This window comes from Maniola hyperantus, chromosome 23 (assembly GCF_902806685.2).
Source record: "Maniola hyperantus chromosome 23, iAphHyp1.2, whole genome shotgun sequence".
NCBI classification, from domain to species: Eukaryota; Metazoa; Arthropoda; class Insecta; order Lepidoptera; family Nymphalidae; genus Maniola; species Maniola hyperantus.
This window is the reverse complement of record NC_048558.1, coordinates 2,844,935-2,870,361: the sequence shown is the minus strand read 5'-3', so window position 1 is coordinate 2,870,361 and position 25,427 is coordinate 2,844,935. Positions and strand designations below refer to the sequence as shown.

The 25,427-nt window shown below is 37.6% G+C and overlaps 1 long non-coding RNA gene across 1 annotated transcript; it reads left to right on the top strand.

The window, feature by feature from the left end:
* The first annotated feature begins 4,245 nt into the window (after positions 1 to 4,245).
* Positions 4,246 to 5,919, top strand: LOC138404000 (uncharacterized). Its single transcript, XR_011238108.1, has 2 exons — positions 4,246 to 4,330; positions 5,104 to 5,919. It is a non-coding gene; the product is annotated as an uncharacterized lncRNA (long non-coding RNA).
* Positions 5,920 to 25,427: the final 19,508 nt, after the last annotated feature.

Genomic DNA, 25,427 nt, shown 5'->3' with positions numbered 1-25,427 from the left:
AACGTCATATAGGTACGAGTGACAGAGACAAACAATCGAGTGGGGGGAGGGTGGGAGGGGGGGGGGGGGGCAGTTTTCAGAAGAATAACATAAGCTACGTATCCCGGACAATCAAAGTTCTCCACATGCTTTTATAAACCTAAATCCATTGCGAACTAAATCGCGGGTCTATTAAAAAAATATTAATAAAATATGATTTACTAGCTGATGCCCGCGACTTCGTCCACGTGGATTTATGTTTTTCAAAATTCCGCGGGAACTCTTTGATTTTCTGGGATAAAAAGTAACCTATGTGTTAATCCAGGGTATAATCTATCTCCATATCAAATTTCAGCCAAATCCGTCTAGTACTTTTTGCGTGATACGCACTAACTGCCGGATACGCAGTAGGGGTGGCGACGGGTGAAAATTTAAATGACTAATATTATAAATGCGAAATTCTGTCTGTCTGTCTGTCTGTACGTCTGTTTGTCTCTCTGCTTGCTTTTCACGGCCCATCTGTTTAACCGATTTTGACGAAATTTGGTACAGAAATAGCTTACATCCGGGGAAGGGCATAGGCTACTTTTTATCCCGGAAAATCAAAGAGTTCCCACGGGAATTTTTAATATCGAAACTCACGCGGACGAAGTTGCGGGCATCGCCTAGTTTTTCAATAATAATAGATGTACCTAGATACAATTTAATTCTAGAATTACCTCACAAATTTACTTTTAATGGCCACCCCCATCTCAGAGAGTTTATACTTCATAGAAATTGTCCGATTGCGAGTCCCACAGTCCACAATATAGAAGTGTGGCATCTCACATCATAGAAGCGGGGACTGGATACGCTTCTATGGCGATAGTGGGCTGTTACACGCGTTATACTGCGCTGACATAATCCGCTTACCCACTAACTGCCGGATACGCAGTAGGGGTGGCGACGGGTGACAATTCATTTTTTTTTTTTTTTTTAATTTATTTATTTATTAAAGAAGAATATTTATAGTTTACAACAAGTTTGGTGCATTCATAAACTTTAAATAAGTTTTTCCGTACACCAGTGCCGTCGACAGTCGATAGGTACCTACACGTAACATTGATATTTATTTATTTATATTTATTTGTACCAAAAACATTTACAGTAAAGAGAAAAAGAGAGCAAAAGTTGACAGGGAAGCACTTATCTCTATGAGAGATCTCTACCAGTGACCCTTGACAGTGCGAGGAGTTGTAAAGGGAGATTAGGTACAAAAAGAAGATGGAAATACTCATGAAAAACAAATAATGGATACTATGTATTTAAATGAAAATTAAAAGAAAGGAAGGGGATCCAAGAGCTCATTAGCTCTGATTTCTTAGTATAGCTCACGTCTATAGGAAGCGTTTTGGACACCGTCTATACGTCTGTCTATTAGTGGACTGTATCTCGAGTTGAAATTTTGCAAGTTAAAAAATAATAATAAGTACATAGTGTTATATCTTGTATGATGGTACGGAAACCGTCGTGTGCGAGCCCAACTCACACTTGACCAGTTATTTCTGTTTCAAAATAGAAAGAAATCAAATATTTTTCGAATCGTTAAATTTTTCAGATTCAGTTCGAGTCAGCTCCCAGTTTAAATAGCAGTGAGATCTCAGCTGCCATCAGCAGTGCAGTGACAGTTTCCATATGTGCCTATGTCACCATATCTGCGGCTTTGCTCCTGTGAGAATTTCCAAGAATCTGACTGTATTCCTCGTTATAGGTTTGGACTGGGCCTGGATGAGTTAGTGAGTGTCAGCTTTGATTCATAGACTTTTCTTTTTAACGTATGAGAAGTTCTACGTTTTTATCTTCTACTAGCTTATCCGCGTATTTCTGTAGTCCGCGTGGACTACACAAGTTTCAAACCCCTATTTCATCCCCTTAGGGGTTAAATTTTCAAAAATCCTTTCTTAGCGGATGCCTCCGTCGTAATAACTATCTGCATGCCAAATTTCAGCCCGATCCGTTCAGTAGTTTGAGCTGTGCGTTGATAGATCAGTCAGTCAGTCAGTCATTCACCTTTGGCTTTCATATATTTAGATACTACATTAGCCATCTCCAAACGCGCTTTGTTTTCAGAAGGAGCCCATACATCTACAGGTGTGAAAAAGTTGTGAAAAATAAAATAGATATAGTTTCAGTTTGTTCAACCCTAGTGTAACAGCATCATAGGGATGTTAAGCGGATGCTAACCTACTGCCACGTAACGGGACTCTACGACCGCTAAGTATGGATAAGGCTTTAGGAAAATTAAATACTAGCGGATACCCGACGTGTATACGCTAAAAAAGAAATATATCTTATTTTATTTTATTTTATCAGGAAAACCAACAGCGTAAATTGATCTTAATAATCTTAAAATTAAGTAACCAGAAGCTAATGATAGGTTAGGGTAGATACAAAATTAAAAGTAAGATGAATACAGTGACAAGCAAACTATAACTAGATATAATTACGTTATACTAACAAACAAATTTGTTAATTTTTGGCATACACTATTCACATTGCCACTAAATAAATCTATGCTGGATTCGTTGTAAATTGAATTTAGATTTTTGTTTTTATTGTTTTTTGTTGGTCTATACCTAACCATCTTCGCATTATTGCCTTTCTAATGAAACCGTTTTGGAGTACATCGATTGGATGGTTTCAAAGTCTATAACGGGCACAAGTAGAATTTTTTTTTGCGTTTTATACATATTAGGATTTTACTGCACATGAAAGCTGTAGGTTTAACTAAGGCTGGCCTCGTAAAGGGGTGTGAAGACTTGTGGTAAAGACGTTGGCCTCCTATCCGGGAAGTCGGGGGCTTAATCCCGGGCACACACCTTTAACCTTTCGGAGCTATACTGTGTTTTAAGCAATTATCTAATTAATATCACTTGCTTTAACGGTGAATGAAAACACTCTCAAAAGTTCCCCATAATGTTCTCAAATGTGTGTGAAGTCTGCCAATCGTTCCGAGATGAATAAATAAATATTAAATAACAAGCCTTTGATTATTGTTTTATTTTATTTTTCACAAATAAAGCGTATTCCATACTTTTCTAACCATCACCTGCCAGTACACTGTACACTGGCACACTGGTCGACATTACTATCGATAACACAGATAACTCAGTTTTTGTAGCAGTTACAACACTATTCCACTTTTCTTTTTAACAAATATCAGTTTTAACATGTGCCAATAAGATTCTTTTTTGACTAAAAGTAATACCACATTGCTGTGCTATTCGATTTAATTGTGAAAACTGACCTTGTGCTTTGAACTTAAGATTGATATTTGTTTGTACATATTTGTACTCACTATAAAAAGCTTGCACAATTTTAACAGTTTTGAAAATTCAATGGCTTTTGCACCCATTCCATTTTTCAGTTTTTAATTTTTGAGATATTAAACTATATGTGAAGGATCATAAGGTTCTTTTTTCAATGAAACTCTTTGATTTATACTTCATACAATGTAGTTAACTGGGGTCTCTATCCGTACACTCTAATCACACGGTTTGTAGAGTAAGTCTGTGTGTCAATTGTAACTTCTTTGACATTTTGCCGCCTAACAGGTATTTACTCACTAGAGTAACTAGTTCCAATTTTTTTTTAATTGACTACATAAATGCACATTGTTAATTAACACACATTCTTAGGGTTAATTAACAACCGCGCACGTAAGCGCCGTGCTGTGTACGGGCAATGATTGTTATATTTTGTGCCCAGACGAAGTGCACGCTAATAATGTCAGTACCGAGCCAGTGCCTTATGGGGGCAAAATTGCCCTGACGTGGCACTGTCCTTATTACATGTAAATCATCCCTTATTCAAGCGATTTTGACCAACGACAATAATTCGATTTGTAAGTAAATAATCATTTGTTAAATTGAGTGGTCACAGATTTTGAAAAAAAAAGAAGTTGATAAAGTTTGAAAAGCTATTACGGGATGGTTTGATCTTCTACTTAATTTATGAAATAATGACATCAAAATAATACAAATAATATCGATGGATAATATAATGACCTAATAGGTACATGGATTGGCCCTAACTTACGAATCAGGGTCACCACAACTCAATTTCAAACTAAAAATATTCTTTATCGCATTCACCCGAAAAATATACGTGCCAGTATTACACAAATCAAAATAAGTAATTTTTGGAAGCAAAATTACAACAGATAATTATATTTCGATAAGGAACCTATATAAAAGTCTACATTTTTTTAATACCTAGTAACGAACATCAAGAACTTTTAAACACACATTTAAAAAAATATATATAAACAATGAAATATATAGCGATTGTATTATCACTTCTTATTATGGCGGTAAGTATCTATATATTTTTTTAAATATATAATTAAATTTTTTCGTGCAAAATCTAAAAAATATCTATAGGTATTATTATTATTATTATTATTATTATTATATATCATTTGCTCTCACGCCCGTGTACAAAATAGATACATATAAAAGCCAAAAAAGTTTATAATATACTTACATACATAAAAATAAATAAACCTACATAAACATTACATACATACATATTTGTACCGGGCGGAGGGTTACACCCCGGCAGGGGAGACCAAACGGCCGGGGGTCAGGGCGACAGGTGAAGAAATCGGCGGACTATCCTAGCCGAGTCCAGCAAGACCGCTTTTTGCATCCTGGCTGCGAGCGAACTGCCACGGAACCCCAGTCGCCTCAGATGTTGAGCGAGGCTGACTGGGATCAACTCATTCGCAGATATGACGATTGGGATGATTTCAGTGGACTCCACATGCCACATGTCGGAAACCTCGTGAGCCAGATCGAGATACTTGCGCTTTTTCTCCGTCTCAGCTCTCACGAGGTTCTCGTCATACGGAATGGTGATGTCCACCAGAAACATTATTATTATTATTATTATGGATATACATCTACTCTCACGCCCGCGGACAAAAAATTTATTATTATTATTATTATTATTATTCATTTAAAGTCCAATCAATGGAACTTATATCATGATTGCATCATTTCGGAAAGCAGGCTCTACTGAAAAGAGCTAGCAAGAAATTCAGCAGTTACTTTTCAAAATTTTGTTTTAACTTTTTATTTTCAGGTTCTGCTAACAACAGCATGCTTGAAGCGGAAATCAAAAATTTTAATCGAAAATATCGACGAACCCCTTCTGATATACATTCCAAAATACGACAGCAAATGTGATGAAAAAATTCCATTTGATGGAAAAATTCCGTTTGATGAAAAAATTCCATTCGATGAACAAGTTCCATTTGATGAACAAGTTCCATTTGATGAAAAAGTACCTTCACTTAATACCAAGCCAGTTGATGAAATAAAATGTGTATGTTACACTGAAACGAAATGTTCCTGTAAAAATTCTTGTAAAAAAGACGTAGGAACTTTTAACTCGGGGACCTATCCCGTTTCTAACCTGTATATTCCAAGTTCTGAACTTCCCGCTATCGATATTAGGGATGCTAATATACAACCAAATGATCTTTGTCGTAATAAGTACTGTCGTAATAATAATTATTATATTTGCTCTGTTAGTAGTTGTTAGTTGGTAGTTAATACTACTATGATACATTTTCCGGTAAGAATAGAATATATTATTTAGAATAGAATATATTTTTATTCAAGTAAACTTTTACAAGTGCTTTTGAATAGTGAAGTTGTTTAATTTTAGTTATATCTATCTCTATATATACGAGTATCTTCTTCTAAGTATAATATAAAAATGAATCGCAAATCTCGAGAACAGCTGAACCGATTTCGCAATATTTTTTTCATAATATTCCTTGAAGTACGAGGAATGGTTCTTAACACACGGCACTTGTAAAAGTTTATACGAATAAAAAAAGTTTTTTATTTTCATTTTCATTTTCAATGAATAAAAGCGATTATAATTATGGTATTATGTGTATTATACTACTACCTGTTCGAGGTGTTGCACTGCTGTACAGGACGATATTGCCTACACCATGTACCACCTATATACCTCGAATAAACATTATTCTATTCTATTCTATTCTATTACGTCTATGAGTATGGTGTTCAGTTATCATTATTTATAATACTAGCTTATGCTCGCGACTTCGTCCGCGTGGACTACACAAATTTCAAACCCCTATTTGACCCCCTTAGGGGTTGAATTTTCAAAAATCCTTTCTTAGCGGATGCCTACGTGATGCCTACGTGCCTAGAAAAAATAGCTCGTGTGTGCATATTAGGTATGTGTATTTACTTTATTTAATTAGTACACCCTTTCCGCTTTCTTTAATTTTTATAATATCATCTACCCTAAGGTTGCCTGGAAGAGATCGCTATTTTAACGATAAAACCGCCTATTGTACTTGCAAACATCTTTGTTATATTTCCATTGTTATGGTTTTGGTGTTCAAAGAATGTTTTACTTTACTAAATAAGTAGACAGACAGACAGATATGGATTATTATGAATAACTAGCTTACGCTCGCGACTTCGTCCGCGTGGACTACACAAACTTCAAACCCCGATTTTGTTGAATTTTCACAAATCCTTTCTTTGCGGATGCCTACGTCATAATAGCTATCTGCATGCCAAATTTCAGCCCGATCCGTCCAGTAGTTTGAGCTGTGCGTTGATAGATCAGTCAGTTAGTCAGTCAGTCAGTCAGTCAGTCATCTTTTCATTTTATATACTATTTAGATATGGATTATTATGAATATATCCCGTATTTTAAATAGGTAATATCATTCACGAATCCATTTACTTAATTACAATGATTTTCATACGTATTCGATACTCACTTGTAATGGTAGCTAACGTATTATTTGCAATTGATTTCGTAAACAAAGTTTTCGTTATCCACGACGAATCGCCGTTGACGCAAAGTTGCATTTCGATTAACGATTATTGCCGTTTTGAATTTCAATAGTTGCGCCAATTTGCGTTTTTGTTTGAATGAAGTAAAGATAAACGTTTAACAATATTGAATCACTTTTTCGTTTTTTGCACTAGGTATATAGTGTTCATCATTCTTGGATGATTTAAGGAGACTTTCTCAATTTTGCAATATAAGTGGCTCTAAACACTAGTGTCTGCGTAATTTCAATGAATAGGTACCTAATTACAAAGACTGTAAAAACTACTTTAAAAACTTATTATTACAGTAATTGAGATTGCTTGGGAGCACTTTTTTTATCTGTCACTAGCCGATGCCCGCGACTTCGTATGCGTAGATTTAGGTTTTAAAATCCCGTGGGAACTCTTTGATATTCCGGTATAAAAAGTAGCCCATGTCACTCTGCAGGTCTTAAGCTATACCCATGCAAAGCACGTCGATCCGTTGCTCCGTTGCGACGTGATTGAAGGACAAACTAACAAACAAACACACTTTCGCATATAGGGGTAGTCATAGAGGTAATGATTTTTTTTCCTGCTTTTATTTCAAAAATTATGGTTGACCTAGTTTACTTCTAATTAATTGGTTTGCCGTCAAACTTTAACGGCTAAGGGAGGGATGAAATCAAAGGTCAAAAAACTAATTTTCCGCTTTACATCACACTGAAGAGTGGATACCTAATTGTTACAAAATTCGTTTCAGTATTGTGCAAAATTTTGTGAAGTGCAAGATTGATAATATTTTTAACTAGCTTATGCTGGCAACTTCGTCCGCGTGGACGACACAAATTTCAAACCCCTATTTCACCCCCTTAGGGGTTGAATTTTCAAAAATTCTTTCTTAGCGGATGCTTACGTCGTAATAGCCATCTCCATGCCAAATTTCAGGCCGATCCGTCCAGTAGTTTGACCTGTGCGTTGATAGATCAGTCAGTCAAACAGTCAGTCAGTCACCTTTTTCTTTTATATATTTAGAAGATTTGAATTAGGTATTTATTATGATTATTGGATTACTAGACAACGTACTTGCGACTTTGTCCGCGTGGAGTTATTAGGTACAGTACGCAAGATTAAAAAAAAAAGAATATTAGCTAGTAAACATTAAACCTAACACACAGTAAGTCAAAGTGTGGTAACTTCAATACAATAAAAATTTTTTACAAAAAAAATAAAAACCGACTTCGTTACATAAACACTAAAAATTGAAAAATAATTTAATTTATTACCGAATATATTATGTATACAAGAGTTAATATAGTTCCATAATAATACTTTTTGGTGCCGGTGCCAATTAGCTTTAGCTGCGCGAATCGTCTAAACTTCATATTTTTATGGGACTCCACAATGGCACCTCATTGGCACCGACCCCAAAAAATATTATTATGGAACTATATTAACTCTTGTATACATAATATATTCGGTAATAAATTAAATTATTTTTCAATTTTTAGTGTTTATGTAACGAAGTCGGTTTTTATTTTTTTTGTAAAAATTTTTTATTTCACAATTTTTAGTGGCCCCATGGAATTATGCTATGACTGGTTAAAAATCTACTGTTTACTAAGCTATTACACTGATCGCGAGCAATTTACTCTTATCCGTTGAGGAGTTCCAGTATCTATCTTCGAAGATGTTCATCAGATCTTCACCAAATTGAAATGGGACCAACTTTGAAGTATACCCTTTCAAACAAAAAAAGAATTTTCAAAATCGGTCCAGGCGTTTTTGAGTAATCGGGGAACATACATAAAAAATAAAAAAAAAAAAAAAAAAAAAAAAAAAAAAAAATTCCGACGAATTGAGAACCTCCTCCTTTTTTTGAAGTCGGTTAAAAAGCATGTAAAAAAGCGGTCCTAATCCAAGTGGCAAGTACAATCTGGCATTTGGCGGGTTCCCATTGCCCAAGATCGAAAGGAACTGGCGCCTTGACACGCCGCCGCTCCTTCGCTAGACATTTGCGTGGCGCAACCGACCCGTATCCTTGAGGCTTGCGTAACGTTACCTCAGGCTGCGGGCTACATGCCGTCGCGAAGGGAAGTCGGAATTATTTGTCGGATGTAAGGATTTTCATTACTTACTTACTAACAACCCATCGCCGGCTCACTACAGAGTACGGGTCTCCTCTCAGTGTGAAAGAAGGTGATTAATGAACACAAAAAAGAATTATCCAATTTGGTGCAGTCGTTCGTAAGTTATGAGCAACAGATCGAGATGGCGATCGGGGTACACCCCGCACATCCGCATGTCATCCGTCCTTGCCCGCACCGGGGACTGTGCGGGTGTGCGGAGCGCGTCTCCCGCCTCATACCCCGATCGCTATCTCGACCTGTCACGAACCATACGTAGGTACTAGGTACTAAGACGACCTCCCTGGCGCAGTCGTGAGCGCTGTGGTCTTATTAGTGGGAGGTCCCGGGTTCGATTCCTGGCAGGGGTTTGGAATTTTATAATTTCTAAATTTCTGGTCTGGTCTGGTGGGAGGCTTCGGCCGTGGCTAGTTACCACCCTACCGGCAAAGCCGTGCCGCCAAGCGATTTAGCGTTCCGGTACGATGCCGTGTAGAAACCAAAGGGGTACGGGTTTAATAAAAACTGCCATATCCCTTCCAAGTTAGCCCGCTATCATCTTAGACTGCATCATCACTTACCATCAGGTGAGATTGCGGTCAAGGGCTAACTTGTATCTGAATAAAAAAAAAAAAAAAAAGTAGTAAATCTTACACAAGTGTCTAAATATATAGCAACAGCTAATACTCAATTATAATCTTTTTTTTTAAAGAATATTAGCCATGGTAAATAACTAATATTCGCCTTTCCTTTAAATTAAACTAGTTAACGATTCAAAAGCACTTGTAATAAGTCTACTTGAATAAAATAAATTCTATTCTATTCATATCCAACTAAGTGTCAGGCTTGTGCTAGGAGTAGGTACGACAATAGTGCAACGGGCGGGGTTTGAACCGTCGACCTTTCGGTTTTCAGTCCACTCCTATAACCGTTGAGCTATCGAGGCTCAAGCTTTAATTAATAATTATTTCTATAATTATGTTCTGCAGTCGGAGTCGTAGGAAAGGCAGCTATATTATAACCTATTACATTTAGGTAAGTAGATAGGTGGTAGTAAATCTTACACAAGTATCTATTTATAGCAACAGCTAATACTCAATTATAATCAGTTACACGTAATGTCATTGTTAATCAACGATCTATCGGAGGTGAAGGCTGGCGCGAGGTCCGGCGTTCGTTTCCGCACTTCCTCCTTACAGCCTTACAGTGAGGTTATGTAAACTAATACTCATAATATTTATATTTTTATTACGTTACATTAATGACCGTCTTGGCACTGTGATGAGGTTTTTAAAGAGGTACCTATTTGAATTTTGATTCCATAAACGAGTACCTACTTTGATGATAATAACTTTAAAAACTGAACGTACTTTCCAAATTTCAAGTCAATTATAATATCAACAATAAATAAAACTTTCCCATACAAACTTACATCCTGAAACACGTATTTCTTCATTTGTGACCGAAAACCCAAATACCAATTTTCATGCAAATAACTTGAAAAATGACCGACTTTCATACAAACTTCCATCCCCCATTAAACCCACTTAGGGGTGGAATTTCGAAAAATCCTTTCTTAGTGGATACCTACTCTTCACAAAGAATAGACCCTCCAAATTTCATGTCTTTAGGACCAGCGGTTTAGGCTGTGCGTTGATATCTATGTCAGTCAGTCAGTCAGTCAGGACTTTGAATTTTATATATATAGATTCTTTTAACTATAAGTAAGCAATAATCTATAGGTACTATTATTTAAAATTATTGTAATGTTCTTTAATACATATCTACTAGAGTAGGTAGTTTAGGAATTATGTTATTTTTACTTTTGCATGCCTTCTGCTAGGCGAAACATATCAACTGTTTAACTCTGTAAGAATGTAAAGTTATGTGTTTCTGCAAAATAAAGAAATTGAATTGAATTGAATTGATAAAAGAGGATAACGATATCCTAGAGAACTAACCGAAAGTGATGGTCACTTTAGAATATCGTGCCTAAGTATTCTCTTTTTGTATAAATTGTTGTGATACCTTCTTCTTCGACTTAGCGTTTTCCCACCTAGGTAGGGTTCGCTTTCATTTTGCTTTTTGCTGTCCACATTGCGTGGTCTTTACCCTGCGATTTACCCAGTCTATACGCTCTCAAGTCTGCGTTCACGACGTCCAGCAAGCGCTTTCTTGTGCGCCAAAAACTTGTGATTCCATAGGAGTCTTTTCTGGAGACGCGGCGTGTTGCGTTGGCAAATCAAACACAAGTACAAAATATGATCTAAAATATTTTATTACTTTGTAGCTTTGAGATGTCTTCTTGTCCAAAATTCCTCAGTGCTTGAACACCAAAGTCTTCGAACAGTGCGTGTTGCCAGTGATGACATGGATCCGAGACATGGTCGCTAAATATGGGCCTCATAAGAAAACTCAGAGTCACTCAGCGGACGATGGAGAAAGCTATGCTTGGAGTTTCTCTACGTGATCAAATCAGAAATGAGGAGATCCGTAGGAGAACTAGAGTAACCGACATAGCCCAACGGATTGCGAAGCTTAAGTGGCAATGGGCAGGGCACATAGTTTGTAAAACTGATAGACGTTGAAGTCCCAAGGTGCAATGGCGACCTCGCACCGGAAGACGCAGTGTTGGAAGACCCCCCACTAAGTGGACGGACGACATCAGACGAGTCGCAGGGAGCCGCTGGATTCAGGCGGCGCAAGACTGTGGCGTGTGGAAGTCCCTACAAGAGACCTATGTCCAGCAGTGGACGTCTATCGGTTGATGATGATGATGATGATGACTTTATAGCTTAAGAATTACGCTTGTGAGTTGCTCGTTTATAATGCTTCTGATAACGTTATTGCATAATTAATGTCATAATTAAGATAAAATTAGTTCGCAAAACAAGCGTTATTCAGTTCAATAAGGTATCAGTAAGTTATTACTGTCGATACTATATTGTGTTGTAACCGTCCTTGGTGCAACTATGTAGTTATACTTAGGAAGTGTACTTAGTATGAGATTATTCTCCCACTCGCTTGAAAATTGCTTCATTATTTACAAAAAACCGGCCAAGTGCGAGTCAGGCTCGCGCACCGAGGGTTCCGTACTACAGTCGTATTTTTTCGACATTTTGCACTATAAATCAAAAACTTTTATGCAAAATAAATAAAAATCTGTTTTAGAATGTAGAGATAAGGCCCTTTCATATGATACCTCATTTATTATAGTTATCTTGATAATTGAAAATACTATACTATACACACATCACAAAAAAAATTAAAATGTGTTCATGAACAAATAATTAATATTTTATTTCAAAGTAAGATAAATATACCAAGTGGGGTATAATATGAATGGGTACACCTGTACATTCTAAAACAGATCTTTTTTAAACCAAAACTTTTGGTAAAATAAACATTTTACTCCGACGTTATTGTGTTTCGACGCTCGAATTCGATCAACGTTAGTGCGCTATAAAATCTCGTACTAAGCACAAAGAATGTTACGGTTATGTTACGATATTATCATTGTTGAAACATGGTTGAAACTTTGCGCGAATGTGCAATGTGTTTGGCAAATGATTGATGGAAGGAGTTCCCATTATGGACGAAGAAAATAATACAGGATGTAACCAGAACGCTATCAAAAACGAATACAGGTGATAAGTACTGATGATTACTGATACGATACCACAAAAAAAGCGAAAATAATAAATCCTATATTTTGTAAAAGTTCACGATATGTTGCAAATAAAACTTCTGATAGATTCTTCCCTAGAATAATAAATACTATAGAACGCTGATGAAGTTACTTTTGTATGAAAACCGCGCGAGCCACTTTGCACACTATCTTAAAGAATCGCGTATTCAGCACACAGCCATCGCGACTCTACTATTGGTCAAAAAATTACAAGCAAAAATCGTCTGTATCTTCTTAACGATAGGGTTGATTTTGAAGTACCATTCAAGTATAGTATTGCCAGCTATGATAAAAATTTGCACAATAAATATTTTCAGTTCTTAATATCATGTTCCAAGCGTTGATAATTATTGTGCTTATTGTGCAAACATCTGAAAAACATGTTTCACTATATAAAGTACATGTCGCTCGAAGCAATCACTTTAAAAATAATTAATTAAATTATTGTGAAAATTTTTGTACGTCACTGGCAATACACAAGCCACTGACAAATAGTGATGTGTAACAATTGGAAGTCGATATCGATAATAATTATCAATACGTCATAATTATTGGCTATCTTAAAGGGCAGTTAAAGATGGTATGGCATTGTTTAAATTTATTTACATACATGACGATTTCTAACTGACTTTCGAAAAAAGGTTCTCAACTCGACTTATATGTATGTTAAATATCAGTCTGTACCTACCTAAGTTACCAATCTTCTCACTTCAGCCGAGATCCTGTTCTTACGATTTCAAAATCAATAATGGTACCGGAAATGTCTATAATTCAGTCATTCTGTAGAATACCTAGTCAATCCATGATATACCTGTCTTGTTTTGGCAAAGTATAAAATATGCAATCTATTGTTGTCCATCATCATCATGATCAATCCATCGCCGGCTCACTGCAGAGCACGGGTCTCTTCTAAGTATAGTGATAGACTAGATAGTAAATAGATCAGTCTGTCAGTCAGGCCGGACGAAGTTTTATTATATAAAATAGATCTACTATTGTTGTATTACTACCTACTATAAATTATGCTATAGTACTTAAACTTTTTTATAACAATAGGTACTACAAGATGTTTAGCCTTTATAAACAAAAATACACTATCGATAAAATTATCGACACACGCAAGCCCAAAATTAAGAGCGTTGACGCGTGGGACCACTTCGCAAGTTCTTTGTTTGTTTGAAAATGAAGGAGATTTTTTTATATGAATTTGTTTTGTTTGCTGGCCATCTTTTTTTCCCGACCGCAGCGATAATCCTTGAAGATACTTAGTGTATATCCCCTTATAGCAATAGCTTCTAATCTGCCCTCAAGAATAGGAACAGAGACGGTATTAAAAGCCTTGGTGAGATCAATAATCACGCCTACTACTTTGTTCTTAGCTTCTATACGATTAACAATTTGATCAGTCAGAAGGTTGATGGCATCTTCTGTAGACTTTCCCTTCCGGAAACCAAACTGATTCTCAGATAATATGTTATGTCTATTCAAGAAGCTGGCTGGCTGGTTGTTCAGAATTTTCTGGATGACATTTGAAAGCATTGTTAGCACTGAGATAGGTCTATAATTTGTAATTTAGGTACTCCGATAAATTTTGTACAATTGTGACTTCTAGGATATTTTTTCTGAAAGAAAACCTTCAAGCTCTGTGCACATGCAAAGTGTCTAAAAAGAGTTCCATACAAAAATGTTCTAGGGAGCCTTTTGAAAATTAAAAATAAATTTTGTATGGATGTGAAGTTTTTTTTCACTGGTTCACAAATCACCAGTGACCCAAGGTGTCGAACATTTTTTGTTTCGTAACCGTCTGTCTGATAGTTTTCAAGAGCCTTAAGGGTATCCTAGTCAGTTTTTCACGTCTGGCTATCTTTATAATCTTGTTGCCCTAGAGTTTTCACTTTTACGCAGACGGAAAGTTTGCTCTGCTTGACCACGATACGTGATCATCATTAGCTATGATTGGAAGACTTGAAATTGGCACAGCTACGAAATTTCGTAGCTGGGCCAATTTCAAAAGTAGCCAGTGATTTAGTAGGATTTACTAAAATACCATACTGACTGTCAAGAAGCATGCATAACTGCACAGTTCTTTTTTTGTTTTGATATTTCTAGGTCATCTGTAATCAGTCATTGGTATTTTTATGAGTGTGTCAAGAGTTGGGAGAGGGTCATTCCATCGAAAAACTCTTCTCATAAGGCTTTCGGTGGGTTTAGTGCCCACAAGACAGTTCTTATATTCTTCTAAGTGACACTGTCAGACTATTCGTATGGAGGTATTCGTATGGATAGCTTAGCCTTATGTTTCTTAGCATTGCTATGTATATCTTCTCTTATTGTAGGCATTACGAGATACTCGTGTGTTTCCGATGTTTTAGTAAACCACTAAAACAAACGGGGCTATGAGTATTTACCGTGTGAAAGACTGAGTTTTGATATCACTGTATTTTTTGTATGTTAGAAATAACCCGAGAATGTGTTTATTATATGTGTTTTTCGTGGTTATATGTTAACTAAAGACGCACTGTCGGACTAAAGTCGCACTCAAAATCGTATAATTAGTAAACGTCTTCCGCAAGAATAAGGATTTGATAGGATTATTATTTTTCAATAAAATTAATAATTCATTAGCAATAGATCTTTAAGAAAGGCTTGTTCTTAAATATTTCAACCTTTTTGTTCGGTATTACTCCTAATATCTGTAGCACTTCGCACATGAATAATTCCTAAAAAATTGGTAATTGTGTATGAACGCTCTTAACATTGTCAACCGATATAATTTTTCGAGATTATGCCTCGAGCTACAAATATTTTAGTAGATTTTTATCTTATGGACGAAAGAAATTCCTTTATTTACCCGGACTCACATTTTTATTTCGCATTACGACTTATAATTACAGTAAAACTCGGCTTCTTTTCGAGTTTTGTACGGCAGCTCTAATCACGGTGACAATTGGGCAAAAATGGCCCATAGTAATGTGCTCAAAAGACTTTGATATGAGCGTTTGCTCATATCCGCGGCTCGCCTGCCCCGCCCACATGCTTCATCAAGTAGAGGGGGATTCCAACATCAATGGATTCTTCGCACAGAGAATTCAACCTCAAGAATACGCACATACAAGGTTTTGCATGAAAACAATATCGTAAAATGTTGGCGGGGGACAGGGGAGAATGCTTTGTTGTGATTGGTGGACTCAAAAGTCACGTGATCAATACGATGTGCGGAATGAGGGTACCGAACGCGTGTGGGCCGACTTTTATGCTAAGCAACAGCCTAAGCTTGGCGATCGGGGTGTCCGGCTATTAGGCGTCTATAGGTGGTGGTCTGTGCCTTTTCGAGATCAGTATGTTTGATTGCGCGTTCGTACGAGTAAAACTCGCGCGAACTTGCGATGATTGCGTAATCGCGTTTTGTTAGGGCAACGCCTCAAGAGGGTTAAATAGGGGATGCAAGTTTGCATGAAAATCCGCCATTTTTGAAGTTACATCCATGAAAATTAAAATTTAAGCTTTCGGTCAAAATTCAAGCAATGTAACTAAATAGAAATCTAAAAAATGTTTCAGGGTTTTTGGATGTTCCACCTTCTTACTTATTTTCAAAAATTACATTTGCGCAGATTTTTTTATTTTTTATTCAGATAGTTATAGCCCTTGACTGCAATCTCACCTGATGACAAGTGACGATGCAGTCTAAGGTGGGAGCGGGCTAACCTGGAAGGAGTATGGCAGTTTTTATTAAACCCATTGGTTTCTACACGGCATCGTACCGGCATCGGACCGTACTAGGTCTCCCACTAGACCAGACCAGAAAATTAGAAATTATAAAATTCCAAATCGCTGCCAGGAATCGAACCCGGGACCTCCCACTAATAAGACCACAGCGCTTACCACTGCGCCAGGGAGGTCGTTAGATTCAGATAGGATCAGGTAGTAAAATATACACGGTCGATTTGATATTCAGTCGAATGTGCGAATAGGAGCTCGCATCCTTTGGATTTCACAAGCGACTCGTCAATTGCGGAGTTGCGTCACAAATTGTCGATCTGTGCGTTTTGACACACTTTGCGTTATGTTAAGGCCGACGTGTATGTGCACACATGCTAATATACATAGGTATGAGTGGAGTGGCAAAAATTCTACTATTTTTTTCTTTTTTTCTTTTGAGAGTTTTTGGAGCTACGGCTCCAAAGGAAAAATGTACCCTTGTAGGATCACTTCGTTGTGTTTGTCTGTCTGTTTGTCAAGAGCATTTTTCTCAGGAACGCGTAAAGGTATCAAGTTGAATATAATATGACACACTCAAATACGAAAAAAAAAGTTTAAGAACGTCTCCGACCACCACGTTGGAGGTAGCCGTCACATCACTTGTCAAACATACAAGTTATAAAAAAATGAAAAAAAAACTACTCAACGGTTCAACCGTTTTTAATAAATGATTTTTGACGACCTCCCTGGCGCTGTGGTCTTATTAATGGGAGGCCCCGGGTTCTCGGTAGGGGAAAGAAATTTTATAATTTTTAAATTTTCCGCGACTTCTTCCGCGTGGATTTACGTTTTTTAAAATCCCGTAGGAACTCTTTAATTTTCCGGGATAAAAAGTAGCTTTATAATTTTTAAATTTTCCGCGACTTCGTCCGCGTGGATTTAGGTTTTTTAAAATCCCGTAGGAACTCTTTAATTTTCCGGGATAAAAAGTAGCCTATGTCCATCCCCGGGATGTAAGCTAACTGTACCAAATTTCATCAAAATTCAAAATTGAAATTTCAAAATTGGTTGAACTGTTGGGCCGTGAAAAGCTAGCAGACAGACAGACAGACACACTTTCGCATTTATAATACATATTAAGTATGGTGTATGTATGTACCTCGTACCGGAAGACGCAGTGTTGGAAGACCCTGACTAAGTGGACGGACGACATCAGATGAGTCGCAGGGGGCCGCTGGATTCAGGCGGCGCAAGACCGTGGCGTGTGGAAGTCCCTACAGGAGACCTATGTCCAGCTGTGAACGTCTATCGGTTGATGATGATGATGGTTGATAATTACAATTAGTTTGTGTGCAAAATTGCAAAAACATTGATAATTTCGACATAATTATTAACATTATGCAGCAATCATCAAGAGTAGAGTGTTATTTTTATATCACTATCAATACTTTGTTCATGGCTATACCACATTATCTTTGCTATTAATAGCCATTATAATAATATGACATTGTAATTAATAATACGAGGAGATATTTATTATTAAATGTTACTCTTTAAATATATTAAAAGGAAAAGGTGACTGACTGACTGACTGATCTATCAACGCACAGCTAAAACTACTGGACGGATCGGGCTGAAATTTGGCATCCGCCAAGAAAGGATTTTTGAAAATTCAACCCCTAAGGGGGTGAAATAAGGATTTGAAATTATGAAGTCCACGCGGACGAAGTCGCGAGCATAAGCTAGTTTTTAATAATTATATACCAGTTCGCGATTGACTGTGATAATTACCTAATGGTAGAAGATGTTGGCAAAGCAGTCATGATAGCCTAGTGGTTAGGACGTCCGCCTCCTGATCGGAGGTCGGAAATTCGATCCCGGCCTCTAACTTTTCGGAGATATGTGCATTTTTAAGTAATTAAAATATCACTTGCTTTAACGGTGAAGGAAAAACATCGTGAGGACGCTTGCATGCCTGAGAGTTCTCCATAAATTCTCAAAGGTGTGTGAAGTCTGCCAATCCGCATTTGGCCAGCGTGGCAGACTTTGACCAAAATCCTTTTCATTCTGAGAGGAGAATCGTGCTCTGTAGTGAGCCGGCGATGGTACAATACCTATTACCTAGTACAGCATTTTCATGGTATAGTCAAGTTCAAGAAATAGGTAGGTAAACATTCTGTGAAAATATACTAATACTTTCACAACCCATTATACACAGCAGAGGCTTTTAGCAATAGGGTCCCGCGATGGTACCCGCGCCGCGGTGGGTACGGAAAAAAAAGGCCTCGTTTACAGAGACGCGGGGCGTCGCGCGTTGCGATGGGCGGCGCGGCCCGCACCGCACTGAATTTAAAACATATGGGGAAGTAGGCGCGTACGCGTCCCACGCGGCGTTCATCGTGGCGGCGCACGCGGCGGCAATTCTCGATAAAGCGATGCCCGCAGCAAAACCTTCTGCCAGTCTTTATTTGGAAATCGCGCGATGCCCGCCGGGTGCAACGCTACATGCTTTAAGGATTCGCCGCGGGCACAGCGGTGGGCACCGCCACTCTTCCCGCCTTGCATCTCTATGAACAACATCGTATATTGCCATATGTTTGTGATAACGCGTGCGATGCTAAGTGCCGCTTCACGCACCGCCTCACCGTAAACAAAAAAACGTATGAAGCGCCGCAAGACGCCACACCACACGCGACGTGCAACGCCCCGCGTCTCCGTAAATGAGGCCTTATAAGTAGGTAGGCATAAACAAAATAACAAACCTTTTTCCTTCAGTCTCACCTTGTGTTACATCATGCTGGTATGCACCTTGTGTAGGAAAATAGGCGTGTACTTCCGATTGGTACTGCATACATATTACATGGCGTGACCTTACCTACCACTTCCGGCTAACCTTACAGCCCTACTAAGGTCAGAACAATAGAGAAATGTATTTGACACCAGTTAAACTTTTTTTTAGGGTTCAAAATCAAAATCAAATATTTTATTCAAAGTAAATCACGACCTCCCTGGCGCAGTGGTGAGCGCTGTGGTCTTAATAGTGGGAGGTCCCGGGTTCGATTCCTGGCAGGGGTTTGGAATTTTATAATTTCTAAATTTCTGGTCTGGTCTGGTGGGAGGCTTCGGCCGTGGCTAGTTACCACCCTACCGGCAAAGCCGTGCCGCCAAGCGATTTAGCGTTCCGGTACGATGCCGTGTAGAAACCAAAGGGGTATGGGTTTAATAAAAACTGCCATACCCCTTCCAGGTTAGCCCGCTATCATCTTAGACTGCATCATCACTTACCACCAGGTGAGATTGCAATCAAGGGCTAACTTGTACAAGGGAGTACACTTTTTGAATGTCATTACAAAAGTAAAATTTCCGTACCGCAAAAGGAAAAACGGACCTTATAGGATCACTTTGTTGTCTGTCTGTTTGTCTGTCTGTCTGTCTGTCTGTCTGTCTGTCTGTCTGTCTGTCTGTCTGACTGACTGTCTCTCTGTCAAGAAACCTACAGGGTACTTCCCGTTGACCTAGAATCATGAAATTTGGCAATTAGGTAGGTTTTATAGCACAACTAGAGGAATAAATCCGAAAACCATGAATTTGTGGTTGCATCATAAAAAAAATGAGTTCATTAACAAATAATTAGTGTTTTCAATTTTCAAAGTAAGATAACTATACCAAGTGGGGTATCCCGTATCATATGAAAAGGCCTGTACATTCTAAAACTGATTTTTATTTATTTTTATGCATAGTAGTTTGGATTTATCGTGCAAAATGTCGAAAAAAAACCCGAGTACGAAACCTTCGGTGACTGTGTGACTCGCACTTGGCCAGTTTATTCATTTAAAAAAAAAACTAAACGTACATAAAAATCTTTAAAGCATAAAATCTCTCCTGATTACTAATTCTAAATTAACTACAATTACAGGTCCTTATGTTTAAAGCGAATAAAATATTATAATATAAACACTGTGTGTTCACAATTACCCAAACGCACTAACAATAGTGTAGTATATCGAAATAGTTCACCGGTTATGCAAGGGTGCCGCAACTTGGCTTAGATACGGCTAACTAGGGCAGGCGAGGCCTTGCTGAGCCGATTTTATATACGAACCATATATTTTGTTCCGATTAGAACATCCATTTACTAGCTGATGCCCACGACTACGTCCACTTGGATTTAGGTTTTTAAAAATCCCGTGGGAACTCTTTCATTTTCCGGCATAAAAAGTCATAAAATGTCACTCTCCAGGTCTTTATCTATACCTATGCAAAAAATCATGTCAATCCGTTGCATCGTTGCGACGTGATTGAAGGACAAACCAGCAAACCAATAAACCAACAAACAAACACACTTTCGCATTTATAATAAGGGTACTGCTTATAATTGCGAAAGTGTGTCTGTCTGTTTGTCTGCTAGCCTTTCACGGCCCATTCGTTCCCGTGAGCTAATCGATGTGGATTTAAGTAGGTTAACAAATAGTGTATGATATCGAAATAGTTCACCGGTTATGCAAGGGTGCCGCGCCGCAACTTGGCGGTACAGCTAACTAGGGCAGGCGAGGCCTTGCTGAGGCGATTTTATATCCGAACCTGAATATAATATGTTCTGATTAAACATCCATAATTAATATCATAAAATATGCGAAAGTGTGACTATCTGTCTGTCTGTCTGCTACATTTTCACGGCCCATCTGTTCAAACGATTTGGCGGGTACAAAGTTAGCTTATATCTTGGGGACGAACATAGGCTAGTTTTGTCCCGGAATTCCCATGGGATTTTTAAAAACATTGATCTATATGGATGATGTTGCAGACATCATCTGAGTATTTGGTACAGGACAACTTGCATCCTGGGGACTGATATAAGCTACTTTTATCCCGGAAAATCTATAAGTTCCCACGAGATTTTTAAAAACCTAAATCCGCCTGGACGAAGCCGCGGGCGTTATGCATATTATAATAATATTTATAAACTCAGTTTATACTTAGAAAAGCACCGTCATATTATTTAAAATAAAACTAGCATTTTCCCGTGAGCTCATCTACCAACAAACAAACACACAATACGCATTTATAATATGGGTAGTGATAGCGATACGGGTAGTATTTCGCATGTTCCGTTTGTTACTTTTGCAGTACGGAACTCTGTAAAAGTTAATTAACATTAAAAATGAATTCAGCTCAGTCTCATAGCACACAGAATAGTTACAAAATATTTATTACAAAATGTTATCGCTCGCTTATCAGTTGGTGCGAATTAGGTCATATTACCAAATATGCGTTTACACTCGATTCGGTAATCGAGTTAACTCGAGTATTTCGTAACGATTGTGTACATTGTGTATGCCCTATATAATATTATTCGATTGCGCCAATTCCCAAGCGTAGGACAATCGGGTATCGGATCCGTGAACCCTGGGTTTCGTCATACATCTACACTTACTAACAAATAATTAATTAATATAGGCAGGTATAGGTAACATGTAGTTCCTTTGTACATCACTTCCCAGTACCCATATAACATAAATGCAAAATTGTGTTTGTTTGTCCTTCAATAACGTCGCAACGGAGTAACGGGTCGACGTGACTTATAGGATCACTTTGTTGTCTGTCTGTCAAGAAACCTACAGGGTATTTCCCGTTGACCTAGAATCATGAAATTTGGCAGGTAGGTAGGTCTTATAGCTGACATTCGGGGAAAAATCTGAAAACCGTGAATTTGTTGAACATTACACAAAAAAAAAATTGTTGTCATAAACTAATAATTAGTATTTTCCATTTTCGAAGTAAAATAACTATATCAAGTGGGGTATCATATGGAAGGTCTTCACCTGTAGGTACATTCTAAAACTTTTTTTATTTTTATTTATTTTTATGCATCATAGTTTTTGAATTATCGTGCAAAATGTCGAAAAAATACGACTGTATTGGAACCCTCGTTGCGCGAGCCTGACTCGCACTTGACCGGTTTTTTTGCATGCGCATAGCTAAAGACCAGAGAGTGACATAGGCTACTTTTTTCCCCGGAAAATCAAAGAGTACCCACGGGACTGTACGTTGATAGATTAGTCTCACCTTTTCCTTTTATATATTTAGATTATTAATGATTAATTATGGCTTATTCAGTTTCTCTATCAAAGTTTTATGAATATTTATAATATTGTACCTACATGGTAAATTAATAATTTGTATAGTAATTATTTCTTTAGTTAGAGCAACGATTTTGCCTTCAGGTGCGAGTTACGACCGACTCTGCGGTTTTGTGGATTCAATCAGCAAATTACGTAATTACATTGATTTATACACTTGTTTTTATCCGCGGTTATTTAAATATACTGTTTTAAATATATTGCTTACTTAATAGGTGCGTAAATGATTTAGTTTATAATCTCTATCTATCTTTTTTCTATATATAAAAATGAATCGTTAAATGTGTTGCTGATCGCAAATCTCCAGAACAGCTGAACCGATTTCGCTTATTATTTTTGATAATATTCCTTGAAGTACGAGGATGGTTCTTAAGGAGAGAAAAATTTAAAAAAATCCTGAAATCTTTTTCATGATTTTTTTCGACTGTTAGGCGGTACGAAGTTCGCCGGGTCAACTAGTCTCTATGTTCATTCTATAATATCAAAATGAATCGCTAAATGTGTTGCTGATCGCAAATCTCGAGAACAGCTGAACCGATTTCGCTTATTCTTTTTTTATAATATTCCTTGTTAATAACGAGGATAGTTCTTACGGAGAGAAAAAATTATAAAATTTGAATCGACTGTTAGGCGGAACGAAGTTCGCCAGGGCAGCTATGAATGAATGATTAATTATTAATTAATTATTCAACCCCCACCTTGATTTTCTAAATTTCAACTTGGAATTTAGAAAATCGGGGTGGGGGTTGAATTTCCAAAAATCCTGAAACACATATTTCTTCATTTGGGACCTAAAATCCAAATACCAATTTTCATGCAAATAACTTGAAAATGACAAATTTTCATACAAACTGTCGTCCTCTATTTAACCCATTAATTTCGAAAAATCCTTTCTTAATGGATACCTACTCTTTACAAAGAACGCACCCTCAAATTTTCATGTCTCTATAGGACCAGGCGGTTTGAGCTGTGCGTTGATATAACTATAGGTAAGTCAGTCAGTAAGTCAGTCAGGACTTTGTATTTTATACATAAAGAAGATATATAAACGACGACCTCCCTGGCGCAGTGGTGAGCGCTGTGGTCTTAATAGTGGGAGGTCCCGGGTTCGATTCCTGGCAGGGGTTTGGAATTTTATAATTTCTAAATTTCTGGTCTGGTCTGGTGGGAGGCTTTGGTCGTGGCTAGTTACCACCCTACCGGCAAAGCCGTGCCGACAAGCGATTTAGCGTTCCGGTACGATGCCGTATAGAAACCAAAGGGGTATGGGTTTAATAAAAACTGCCATACCCCTTCCAGGTTAGCCCGCTATCATCTTAGACTACCCTTAGCCGACATCAGAAGTTGGATCAGATTCTAAACAAATGAAAAAGTTATAGATTATGCTATTACATTTTACCTACTTCAATTATAGTTTGTTGTATTTAATCCGTATTAAAAAATCCTTGCACAACATTTAAAAACAATAACCTTAGTTATCATTATTGATTAATCGATAGAAATTAGTCAAAATTGCACTAATCAGTGATCTATGAGTCAATGGTTGATTTAGATCGATAATCGTGGGTTTACAGCTGTAAAGTAACGATATATCGGCAACGGGGTGACACACTGATAACACTATCAGTTATGAATATTTTATGTTATGAATTATATTTCTTAGATGTTTTCTTTCACGTCTATTTATCTGTTTGTTAAATCTTAGGAAAAATGATTTCCTAAACGACGAACATAAAAATAAATAATAATATCGGTCTCCCTACCAAGGTCTAAGGACCAAATTGCGACACCCAAACTGGGTATCCATAATACTTTGTACATGCTTAATATGATGTAATGAGTTATGGAAATGCAATAAATGAAAATTGAAATTGAAATTGAAATTAATACCCACCTAGGTCTAGTACGTAACAGGTCGAGATGGCAATCGGGGAGGGATCGCCCCGGATACCCGCACAGCCCGCGCGCTAATCCGGTGCGGGCGAGCGCGGGTGACTTGCGTGTGTGCGGAGAGTCCTCCCGCCTCAGGCCCCCATTGCTATCTCGACCTGTCGCGTACTATAACTACCTAATGACCAGTGGCGTGCAGGTCATAGAGGCATAAATGTACTCTTACCCCAGTTGTAATAGCTCAATGCATACTTTTCATTATGAACTGCCATTAAACAGGTTCCTACCTAACTAATGCCTACCCTGGCTTCAAACTCTGTGCACGCCACTGCTAATGACTATTATTGAATTTGTCCTTCAATCACGCCACAACTTAAAATGCTTTACTTGTGCTGTAAGATATACCTACTTTCAAATTCCATGATTCTAGGTCAACGGGAAGTATCCTATGGGTTTTCTTGACAGACACGACGGACAGATTACAAAGTGATCCTATAAGGGTTCCATTTTTCTTTTGAGGTACGGAACCAAAAAAGTTACAAGATAATCGATGTACACTACACCAACTTGTGGGTAACTGAAAGCTCAGACGGTTGCTTCTATGCAACGTCAGCATCCTTTTGTACTTACTTTTAGCTTTTAGCATTATATACGACTAATAAAAGTGGAAAGGACGCGAATAACTGGAAGAGTGAGTCATAATACGTCGCGACGCTCCCCCCCTACGCCCCTAACCTTAGGGGGGATCTCATGACAATGACACTGACTCACACTGAGTTATGCAATACCTAGGTAGGTACTCTTTGTGCGGATGAGAGCTTTGTATACCTATTACCTACCTACTTGATGTACTTAACTTTTTTTTCTTTTTTTTTAGGGGCTTTTATATTTATATTTTATTAATTTATTAATTTATTTATTCAGATACAAGTTAGCCCTTGACTGCAATCTCACCTGGTGGTAAGTGATGATGCAGTCTAAGATGATAGCGGGCTAACCTGGAAGGGGTATGGCAGTTTTTTATTAAACCCATACCTCTTTGGTTTCTACACGGCAT